General features: G+C 38.0%; 1 protein-coding gene across 3 annotated transcripts in view; it reads left to right on the forward strand.

Moving 5' to 3' along the window:
* Positions 1–10555, forward strand: part of MSH2 (mutS homolog 2) — a 97587-nt gene that overhangs the window by 43385 nt on the left and 43647 nt on the right. The window lies entirely within an intron of this gene.

Genomic DNA, 10555 nt, shown 5'->3' on the forward strand with positions numbered 1-10555 from the left:
GGTATAAATGCTCTTTTCTGGTAATTTGTCAGTGATAGGGCAATCTTTTCCATTTACTTGTAGGTTAAACAGTCAGAAAACTTGCATCATTCATCCTTTGTTTAGGAAAACTTGTGTTTTAGCTCTTGTTTCCTCTGTAATGTTGCTGTTAGTGGAATGATTTTAGGTGCCCAACTTTTAGATCATTAGGAGCCCAGCAATCTGTTTTAACAAGCCCACCAGGTGATTCTGATACATGATTAAGTTTGAGGCCCACAATATTAAGGCATGGAGATAGCAACTTAGAAGTTTCTAATAAAGCTGGCCACAAAGGGCAAAATCAACTGCAGCATTTCATCAGAGCTTTGCCTGGCCTCGGGGTTCCTTCAAGTGTGTAAATAGGTGTAATGACATGGAAAAGTTCAATTCTTGCTTTCCCACCTCTATTTTAGTCAGAGTTTTTGTTAACCATTGAGCTACACATTTACTTGCTTTCATTTAAAGGAATGTTTACAAATATCCAACTCTGCCCAGTCACAGGTAAGGCTACATCCTCACCTGTTGGGAAGAAGGGGGCAGCAGTATCCAGATGTTTAAAATCTTTGGATTTTAGAAGCACATGAATGTGTGTGAGTGCGTGTGTTTGTGTGTGAGTGCGTGTGTTTGTGTGTGTGTGTCATCTGTGTGTGTGTAGGTATAAATGCTTCTTTTCTGGTAATATTTTGTCAGTGATAGGGCAGTCTTTTTCATTTACTTGTAGGTTAGTGTGCTTGTGGGTAGTTTTCCAGAAAGAGATTTAAAATACCAGGATATAAATTTTTAAACTGTTTTTCTTTATTTGGTGCATTTCTGCTTATAAATGGAACATATAGTATTGGAACAAGTGAAACAAAATGATGGAAAGAAACACAGAGTCAAAAATGACCGTCCTTGATTTTTCTCCTTCCCTCTTTTCAGATGAACAATGTTAACAGCCTGGTGTGCTTTCTTCAACTCCATTGTATTATCCTTATTGTGGGTTAAGGATTTTTACTTTGATCTGAAATACTTGGCACATATCTGTTAAACTAGAATTTGCTGTGACTGTAAAATAGTAGTCAGTGTTAATTCTTGAATGACGCTATGGGATTAGAGCATTATAAGATTTTATAAATGTCTGGGAAGAGTGGATTGAGAAGGTAAGCAGTGCAATAATTGGTTGGTTATAGACTGCAAAAGAAGAGGTCATTTGTCCTAATTTCATTGCTGTCACTTTAAATACGACAAGCCCCAGTTTTTAAATCTGAAAGTAGAATATTAAGTAGTTAACTTTGTAGGGGAAGAAAACTTTTCTTCTCCTTTCTTAGGTTCATTGTTTGGGGGACTGGTAATTAAACTGACCAAAAAAAAAAAATTTCGCAAGAGAACAGACTTGGAGTTAGAATTTGGGAATATTAGGGGAAGGGGAGTGGGAGAAAAGGCACTTATTGTAAAACAAATGGCTTTTAGAAAAGATAAATGAGCTCTTTGGAGAACAGATGGAAGATATGATAGTTTTGACTTCCCTGGTTGTGAAACTCCCTGGGAAAGGACTTAACGACAGTTGAGTTCTTTGGGGAGGCTCTGCTTTTAGGGAGATAAGAGAGTTCAGAAACAAAGTCTACTCTCATGCTTTCATCTCAGTATAATTTTTATGCCACAGTGACATGTTGTGGACCCCTTCAACATTAAGTACTGTGCCAGTAAGATGTGAGTTATGAGTTTGCTTTTTAAAACTTTTCTGAGTAGATTATTTGTGGTTAAACTTAATATCAGTTAGGACTCTTTATTTTTGCAGGTAATCTAAACTCTCAATACACCTTGGCTCATGAAATTTTAAGCCACGGTAGGCTTTATTTAGAGTCGCTTTATTCAGCAGCTCTGTGAGGCCATCCAAAGGACCTAATTTCTTGATCTCTTCTATTTTTTTATGATTTAAATTTTGACCTAAGGCTGGTTCCTCTTTTGGCTCTAGGATGGCTACCTACCAGTAGCAGTTCATGCCATATTCCAAGAAAGAGTCCTGAAGTTTGCTTTGATGGGACTATTTAAGCAATGATTGTGGCCAGAGAAATAGAATGTGATGTTTGGCCTAAGATACAAGGGGTAGGTTATTTCTCTAGTTGGAGATACACAAAGTAAGAGCACTACTGGGAAGGGAGAAGGAGGGAAATAACTGTTGTAAGACCACCAGGAGTGTCTCCTAAGATTCTGTCTTTATTCTCAGTTACAAACTTTTAAACTTAGCTCAGGTTATGAGGTGAATTCAAACCTTCACTGTCATTGTAGATATTTGTAGTGAATTTAGGCATTTCAGTTACGTGACTCAGAACCACTTTGAGAAAACCTCAAGAGGATATCAATCGTTTCATGTATGATTTCATATTTTCTACCTGTGCACTTAGGAATTCATGTGATGAGAGGAGCAGTCATTTATATGAGTGGTTGGGTTAATTTTTGGTTTTTCCTAGGCTTAGCTTTTTATATAAATGTGTTGGGTGTTTTTTGTGGCTGCTTTCCATAAATCTTATAGAAAGGTTTTTTTTTGTTTTTTGTGGTACGCGGGCCTCTCACTGCTGTGGCCTCTCCCATTGTGGAGCACAGGCTCCGGACATGCAGGCTCAGCGCCCATGGCTCACGGGCCCGGCCGCTCCGCGGCATGTGGGATCTTCCCAGACCGGGGCACGAACCCGTGTCCCCTGCATCGGCAGGCGGACTCTCAACCACTGCGCCACCAGGGAAGCCCCGGGTTTTCCATTTTTGAATAAATGTAGAGCAAAACTACCCCAAGACAGTGTTCAAAAAAACCAATGATTTTTCACAAAAATGTAAACAATATTTGTTTATTGGGTGATTCAGTGAGATGTATTAAATTTTTAAACCTTTCTATATGTATTTGGACCATTTTATCTTTGAATCTTAGTTTTTACATACACTTATTACTGATAATTCATCTACTATTGGAAAAGTAATGACTTTAGATAAATTTTTATTGAAAATACTGGGACAGAAGAAATTGAAATAGTTTTTTAAAAACCACAATTAAATAATCCTCATACAACTATATCATTATTGTATAAGTATATGTAAGTTATAAAGATACTTTATAACTTTAACTATAACTCTAAATTAAATATAAATACTTTAAAGTTTTTGTACTCGGAAACGAAAAAGAAATACAAAAAACGGAAGTATTCATATTCTTCCATCTAGAATTAACTGTCAAAATGTTGACATTTTTTCTTATAGTTGTCCTATAAAGAACAAAACACTGTTTTTGTAAAACTGATGCCTATATAAAATAGCATTCATACAATGCAGAAAGGTAGAGAGATGGTAGTTAAAAATATCCTTCACATCTACCACCCAGAAATAACTGTTACTAACATTTAGTCTTTTCTCAAGTATGGGCAGTATTGAAGGTTTAGAGGACAGATGTTGAAATTTTGTGTTTTAGTCCCTTACAATAAAGTATTGTCCCACTCAAAATCCTAGTAGTGCCTCCATTGAGACACAGCTAATGGTACAGCTAATGGTCTTTTTATGGTTATGTACAGACAGTTGCATAGATAGAGAAATGAGCTTATACTATAGACGTAACTTCTAATTTTAAAAGGGTCCAACCTAATGGTTTTCAGTGTAACAGAAAAAAAAATTATGGGAGGGAATTGTTGAACTTCAGATGAATAATTTTTTACCATAAGAGAGGGAAAATAATCTAAAACATAGGTTAAAGAAACTTACATTAGGAAAAATATGAGGAGATTAGAGATTTCTTTGAAGGACATATTTCAATTCTGGAGTATTAATTACCTGCTCTGAAAGTTGAGCAGTTAACCACTCTTGTATGTGCTTCTGTAGAACTCCCTTCATACGTCTTGGTATTTATTAATAGTTATATTTTTACACTGGCCAGGGCTAAAATATGCACATGTCTGTAGCCTTAATTCCAATTTCCAGGCTGTTTAATGTTCATGTTTATATGTAAATGGATTCAGTGCTTACCATGTCCTTTTACCATGGCTTCTTCATTCCTGGCCTTAAAATGCTTGATTCCACTTTTATTTGGCTAGATCTGTTTTTCAGGTGTTTTGGGTTTTTTAAAAAGAAAGGTTGATGGATATTATGGTCCTTGAATTATTTCATGCTTGATAAGCATATCTGTCTTTTAGCTTTATTCTCGAGCAAATCTTCCTTATTATAGTTACAGCTTTCCTAAACTTTAATGGTGATGCACCACTATCTTCTGACATTCAGTGTCAATGAAATGTCTGTTATCACTTTGATTTACTACCGCCCTGTCCTCCCACCCGCCTCCCCATTCCCCGCATTCCAGGTAATCTGCTCTGCCTGGATGCCTGAAGAATTCTTCGTTCCTGTTCCCTTTCCTTCACCCCTTTATCTTTCCCCACTTTCACCTTCCCCCTTTCCTCTGTCTGGCCCCCTCTGGGCCTTGACCTCTTTTTCTTTCCTCCCTTTTTCCCACCCCTTTTCCTTCCTTTCCCCTTCTTTCTATCCACATTCTTTCTCCTGTTAATTTCTCCATCCACTTTCCTCCTTTTTGAGGTATTTAAAAGTTTAAAATTTTGATTATAAAATACTTGTCATACTAATATAATCAACATTTGTATGCACACTATAAAGTCCTGTTTGCATACATCCCTCCACAGAATTACATGCTATCCTGAAATTGGTGTTTATTATAATTTTCATGCATTTCATTAATGTTAATATTTTCATCATATTTCATTAATATGTGCTATTGGTTATTTCTAAACTTTATAAATAATATTGTCTTAAGTATTTTGATTAAAATTGCATTTAATTTAATGATTAACTTAGGGGAGAATTGACATCATTACAACATTGAGTCTTTTTTAAAATTAATTAATCAATTAATTTAACATCTTTATTGGAGTATAATTGCTTTACAATGGTGTGTTTCTGCTTTATAACAAAGTGGATCAGCTGTACGTATACATATATCCCCATATCTCCTCCCTCTCAGCATTGAGTCTTTCTATCCATAAATATATTTTTCCTTTTTTTTTCTTTCCAATAATTACATTTTTTGGAGGGGAATTTACATAAAATTAACCAATTTAAAGCGTGTTATTCATTGGTATTTAGTACATTTACGCTGTTGTGCAACCACTACCAGTTAGTTCTAAAATATTTTCATTACCACTGAAAGAAAACCCATACCCATTAGCAGTTACTTACTTTTCCCAATTTCCCTAGATGCTGGCAACCACGAATTACTTTTCATCTCTATGGACTTGACAATTCTTGACATTTTTTATAAATGGAATCATACGATATGTGACCTTTTGTGACTGTCTTCTTTTATGACTCAGTAATATTCCATTATATGTATATACTACATTTTGTTTATCTAGTCACTTGCTGATGGACTTAAAGGTTGTTTCTACTTTTTGGCTATTATGAATAGTACTGCTTTGAACAGTCATGTACAAGTATTTGTTCAGTTCTTTTAGGTATATACCTAGGAGTGAAATTGCTGAGTCATATGGTAATTTTATGTTTAACTTTTTGAGGAATCACTAAACTGTTTTCCATAGTCCCTGCACCATTTATCATTCCCCCCAGCATATGAGGATTCCAGTTTCTCCACGTTCTTGCTAATACTTGTTATTTTCTGTCGTTTTTGTTTGTTTTGTTTTGTTGTTTTAATAGCCATCCTAGTTGGTATGAAGTTGTATTTGATTGTGGTTTTGAATTGCATTTCCCTGGTGTCTAATGATAAGTATCTTTTCATGTATTTGTTGATCATTTTATTTTATTTTTAAATTTTATTGATTGATTTTTGGCTGCATTGGGTTTTCGTTGCTGTGCACGGGTTTTCTCTAGTTGGGGCGAGGGGGGGCTACTCTTCGTTGTGGTGCATGGGCTTCTTATTGCTGTGGCTTCTCTTGTTGTGGAGCATGGGTTCTAGGCGCATGGGCTTCAGTAGTTGTGGCTCGCAGGCTCTACAGCGCAGGCTCAGTAGTTGTGGCGCATGGGCTAAGTTGCTCCACGGCATGTGGGATCTTCCCGGACCAGGGCTTGACCCCGTGTCCCCTGCATTGGCAGGCGGATTCTTAACCACTGTGCCACCAGTTGATCATTTTATATCTTTGGAGAAATGTCTCTTCAGATCCTTTGCTCATTTTTATTTATTTATTTTTATTTTTATTTATTTATTTTTTTGCGGTACACGGGCCTCTCACTGCTGTGGCCCCTCCCGTTGCGGAGCACAGGCTCTGGACGCGCAGGCTCAGCAGCCATGGCTCATGGGCCCAGCCGCTCCGAGGCACGTGGGATCCTCCTGGACCGGGGCACAAACCCGTGTCCCCTGCATCGGCAGGCGAACTCTCAACCACTGTGCCACCAGCGAAGCCCTGCTCATTTTTAAATTGTGTTGTCTTTCTGTTGTTGAGTTGTAAGTGTTCTATTTATATTCTGAACATATTTCTAGTAGATATATATTTCTGAGTTTTCCAATTGCTAAAAGTTGTTCATAGTGATTGCTTATTATTTTTAAAAGGACTGCTGTATTTGCAGATAGATTTCCTGTTTATTTTTAATATAATTTGTTTGTGCCTCCCTTGACACTTCTTCCTTTCCATAGTTTGTCTGCTTTTTAGAGAATGAACTTGTCTAAATCGACCTTTAAAATCCTCTTTTGTATCTTCGGGTTTTTTTTTTTCCCCCCATTAATTTCCATTCTTACATATATATTTCATCTAATTTTGGTCTCTTTTCAGCCTCTTTAGTTGAGCGTTCGCTGTTTTTCCAGCCTTTTCTTTTTTAGTAAGCACTTAAGATTATACTTTTCTTTCATTGTGTTGTTTTAGCTGACTAAATCCTATACGTTTTGAGAGGTACAATTTCTTACTTAGTTTTAAGTCCTTTATTCCATTATCATTTATTTGTTCTTTGGTTTGTCATTTGTTTAGAAGTAAGTTTTTGTTTAGAAGTAAGTTTTTAAATTTCCAAGCTTGGTATGTGTCAGTTTCATAAAACTTCCCCATGTGTGTGTGGATTATGAGTGCTCCCTAATTTTGGTTGCAGAGTTCTCTGTATGTCCATTAGATAAAGCTTTAGTTGTTTTGTTCACATTGTCTGGATACTTGCTAATTTTAATCTGCTGAGTTACTGAGAGAAATGGGGATGTCTTCATAAATTCAGTACATTTTTGCTTCATATGTTTTCAAGGCACAGAGCTGTCATTTTTTGTGTGTGTGTGGGCAATTGAACCTTTATCATTCTTAGGGATATTTAAATAATAGTAATGCTATTATTATGTAATGCTTTTTGCCTCAGATTTATGTTGTCTGATAATAAGAAAGCAGTGCCAGAGTCCTTCTTTTTTTGTTTTTTACATGGCATATCTTTTCCCATCCTTTGTGAGTTTTTTTTGGTTTAAGTAAAACTTACAGCTGGATTTTATTTATTTTAAAATTTAATTTGAGGGCTTCCCTGGTGGCCCAGTGGTTGAGAATCTGCCTGCCAATGCAGGGGACATGGTCGAGCCCTGGTCTGGGAGGATCCCACGTGCTGTGGAGCAACTAAGCCCGTGTGCCATGACTGCTGAGCCTGCACTCTAGAGCCCACGAGCCACAACTACTGAGCCCATGTGCCACAAGTACTGAAGCCCGCACGCCGCAACAAGAGGGGCCACTGTGGTGAGATGCCTGAGCACCTCAGCAAGGAGTAGCCCCCGCTCGCTGCAACTGCAGGGGGCCCGTGGCAGCAACAAAGACCCAACACAGCCAAAAATAAATAAATAAAATAAATAAATTTTTTTTTTTTTTTTTTTTTTTTTTTTTTGCAGTACGCGGGCCTCTCACTGTTGTGGCCTCTCCCGTTGAGGAGCACAGGCTCCGGACGCGCAGGCTCAGCGGCCATGGCTCACGGGCCCAGCCGCTCTGCGGCATGTGGGATCCTCCCGGACCAGGGCACGAACCCATGTCCCCTGCATCGGCAGGCGGACTCTCAACCACTGCGCCACCAGGGAAGCCCCCTAAATAAATTTTTTAAAAATTAAAAAAATTTTAATTTGATAGGGACTTCTCTGGTGGTGCATTGGTTAAGAATCTGCCTGGCGGTGGGTTTAATCCCTGGTGTAGGAAGATCCCACATGCCGTGGAGCAACTAGGCCCATGAGCTACAACTGCTGAAGCCCGTGTGCCTGGAGCCTGTGCCCTGCAACAAGAGAAGCCAGCGCAGTGAGAAGCCTGTGCACTGCATTGAAGAGTGGCTCAGCTCGCCACAACTAGAGAAAGCCTGCACGCAGCAACGAAGACCCAAAGCAGCCAAAAAAAAAAAAGTTTAATTTGATAATCTCTTTTTTTAAAGTGCCAATTTGGATTTATTTCTACCAAATTATTTTGTGATTCTTATCGTTCCTGGTTCCCCTTACCTGTTGTTTCTTAATTTTATATTGATTGGGTTTTAAAAATTCCCATTTTCCCTCTTATGCTCCTCCTCTATCCTATCACACATGCACTGGTTTGAAGTTCTTCACAAATTTTTTTAACTCATCAAAGTCAAAAACGTTATCAGCATCTTCTTACTTCTCCCCCAGAATACTAGGACCTTAGAATACCTTAGATCAGATTATATTTCATTACTGGTTGATATTTTAGTTCTATCTTTTTTACCCCTTAGATTTCTCTATAGTTAGTGTTAAGATTTGCCCGTCTGCTTACCATTTTCTTTGCTGTTCATTTCTTCTTCCTGGATATTCTTTAGGAGTTCCTTTATTGGTGGGGGGGAGTCTGTTAGTCAGATTTTGTTTGTTGGAAAATGTCTGTATTTCACCCTTGTTCTTTTTTTTATTGGAGTATACAAGTTGTTTTTACAATGTTGTGTTAGTTTCTACTGTACAGTGGAGTGAAGTAGAATTCCCTGTGCTATACAGCAGGTTCTTATTAGCTGTCTATTTTATACATATCAGTGTATATATATATGTCAATCCCAATCTCCCAATTCATCCCCCCCCCCGAACCCCTGCTTGGTGTCACCCTTGTTCTTGAAGGATATTTTATCTGAGTGTACAATTCCACATTGACAGCTACTTTTCCTTAGTACCTGTAAGGTTGTGTTGCATTGTCTGTTGGCTTGCACTATTATTGTTTACAAGTTTTGATCCCAGATATTGGTTCCTTTTACTACACTGGGCCCAAAAGTGGATTTCTTTTTTATTTTTCCTATTTGGATTTGCTGTGTTTTCTTAATCAGAGAATTCATGTCTTTTATCAGTTCTGGAAAATTATTAGTCATTATCTCTTTGACTATTGTGTTTACTCTTTTTTTCTAAAGCTATGATTAGACATGTGTCAGACTTTTGCATTCTTTTTCTGCCATGTATCTGTGCTTCTCTCTCTGTGATTATTTCATATGGTCTCATTCTTCAGCTCTAATATGTTGTTTAACCATCCCATTGGGTTTTTTAAAATAAATTTATTTTATTTATATTTATTTTTGGCTATGTTGGGTCTTCGTTGCTGTGTGTGGACTTTCTCTAGTTGTGGTGAGCAGGGGCTACTCTTTGTTGCGGTGCACAGGCTTCTCATTGTGGTGGCTTCTCTTGTTGCAGAGCATGGGCTCTAGGCGGGTGGGCTTCAGTAGTTGCAGCACATGGGCTCAGTAGTTGTGGTGCAGGCTCTAGAGCACAGGCTCAGTAGTTGTGGCCCACGGGCTTAGTTGCTCCGCGGCATGTGGGATGTTCCTGGGCCAGGGCTTGAACCCATATCCCCTACATTGGCAGGCGGATTCTTAACCACTGCCCCACCAGGGAAGCCCGGGTTTTGTTTTTCTTTAATGATTATATTTTTCATTTATAGAAGTTGTTTGGTTCATTTCTAAGTCTGCCTAGTCTTTTTTTTTTTTTTTTTTTTTTTTTAAGTAATATCTTGTTCTTTGCTCAGGTGTTCCATTCCCATTCTTAATATTCCATCTCTAAAATTTCTTGGATTTTAAATCTGCTCCTTCTTTCTGCTGAGTCTTACCGTTTTTTGTTTTTTGTTTTTTTTGACTCTCTTACTCGTGGTGGCTTGTTTCCTTGTCTGTTATGTATGTTTAGATTATGAATTCTCATTTATCTGGGTTCCTTCTGTGCAAATCATACAGGCAAATCATATATCCTCTCAGATAAAATTTGCTTTTGCTTTTGCCTTATACCCTACAAATGTAATTAACTCAGTAACACATTTATTTCTTAGCCTGTAGCTTTCTACATTTGTTAGGGCAAAGATTTAGCTGTTGAAAAAGAAACCTCAAATAAATCAATAACAGTGGCTTAAACAGGAATAGGGGTTTCATTTTTTATCACGACAGTGTGGGCATAGCAGCACAGGGCTGGCAGGGCAGCCCCACTGTCTCTGCACCCTCTCTCCCCTTTACTTCTCTAGGGTGTTGCCTTCATCTTCAAGGTCCAGGATGGCTTACTACCTTATCTTTATTCCAGCCAATGGGAGAGGACTAAAGGGGAAGAGGAGGACACATTCTGGAAATGGTACACATCATTCCTGCCCACATTCTGTTGGTCAGA

Source organism: Lipotes vexillifer, unplaced genomic scaffold (assembly GCF_000442215.2).
Source record: "Lipotes vexillifer unplaced genomic scaffold, Lipotes_vexillifer_v1.1 scaffold666, whole genome shotgun sequence".
NCBI classification, from domain to species: Eukaryota; Metazoa; Chordata; class Mammalia; order Artiodactyla; family Lipotidae; genus Lipotes; species Lipotes vexillifer.